This window comes from Leucoraja erinacea, chromosome 38, assembly GCF_028641065.1.
Source record: "Leucoraja erinacea ecotype New England chromosome 38, Leri_hhj_1, whole genome shotgun sequence".
Lineage (NCBI taxonomy): Eukaryota > Metazoa > Chordata > Chondrichthyes > Rajiformes > Rajidae > Leucoraja > Leucoraja erinaceus.
In genome coordinates this window covers 8,848,689-8,850,395 of record NC_073414.1, presented here as the reverse complement: position 1 = coordinate 8,850,395, position 1,707 = coordinate 8,848,689, and positions in this window count along the sequence as shown.

The following is a 1,707-nucleotide window of genomic DNA, read 5'->3' as shown; positions in this document are numbered from 1 at the left end:
ATGGGGAGAGAGAGATGGAGAGTGAGATACGGAGAGGGATAGGGGGAGGAATGAAGAGAGGATTTAGAAATATGGAGATGGAGAGAGGGGGAGAGTGAGAAGGGAGAGAGGGGAGAGTGAGAGGGGAGAGTGAGAAGGGAGAGGAAGAGGGAGAGAGGGAGAGGGAGAAGGGTTACGAAGTTAGGATGGAGACACTTTTATCTAAGAGGGGGTTGGTGTACACAGCATTCAATCTATCTTTCAGCCTGTGACAGAAAAATACAGCGCTCTACGGCACGGTGGCACAGCAGTAGAGTTGCTGCCTCACAGCGCCAGGGATCCCTGATTCGATCCTGATCTCGGATGCTGTCCGTGTGGAGTTTGCACGTTCTCCTCTGACCACGTCGGGGTTTCCTCTGGGTGCTCCGGTTTCCTCCCACATTCCAAAGACGTGCAGTCTTGTCTGCTAATTGGCTTCGGCAAGTTGAAAAAAATTGTCACTCGTGTGTGTAGGATAGTGATCGTTGGTCAGCACAGACTCGGTGGGCCGAATGGCCTGTTTCCGCGCTGTGTCTCTGTACCTCTTAAGCCTAATGGCCGGTGAGGTAGGTTACTTGAGATCCCAGCAGGGTGTAGATGAATGGGTAAATGGAACAAGGAATGGCAAATGGGGTTGAACTTGGACATGTTACATTTTGCTAAATTAAACCAGGGCAGGGACTTACACAGCTGTCAGTGTTTGGTTTGTCCCTGTGACTATGTTCGCTAAAGAGTCGTCAGAGACAGAGGGATCAGGATGTTCTTGTACGCAAATCACTGACAGTTATCCTGCAATTAGGAAATCAAACTGTTATAGCAGTCTGAAGAAGGGTTTCGGCCCGAAACGTTGCCTATTTCCTTTGCTCCATAGATGCTGCTGCACCCGCTGAGTTTCTCCAGCATTTTTGTCTACCTTCGATTTTCCAGCATCTGCAGTTCCTTCTTAAACAAATGTTTTATACAGTTAGTGGATAGGATTACAAGAGAAATCGGCCCAACTTGCCCACACCGATCAACATGTCCCATCTACATTAGTCCCAGCGTTTGGCCCATATCCCTCCAAACCTGTCCTATCCATGTACCTGTCCAAATGTTTCTTAAGGCCCCGTCCCACTTGCGTGTCCTTGGCACGCAAATTACGCGATGTCGTGGTCCCGTTGAGGCGCACGGGCATCGTGTGGCCGCGCGGGGCCGGTCCCACTGAGAAGCGCGGAGGGGTATGCAGTTGTGCGCCACATTGCGCGGCGCTCCGAGATTTTGTAGCGAATGAAATCTTCGCGCGCCAACGGCCTGTCACGTAACTGGCGGCCAAAGTGGGACAGGCCCAAGACCCTGGCACGACGCAACGTCTCACCTCCAACAGCAGCAGAAGCAGCAAACGATCGCCGAACTCAGCCTGGGGCTCACGGCCATTGCGGTCCGGATCTGCCCCCAATTCTACTCCCAGAGCGGGGCCAAGAAAATTGAAGATAGACACAAAATGCTGGAGTAACTCAGCGGGACCGGCAGCATCTCTGGAGAGAAGCAATGGGTGACGTTTCGGGTCAAGACCCTTCTTTCAGACTGAAGAAGAGTCTCGACAAGAAGCATCACCCATTCCTTCTCTCCAGAGATGCTGCCGTTCCCGCTGAGTTACTCCTGCATTTTGTGTCCATCTCCAAATGACGTCACGCGCTCCAGACGGCTGTG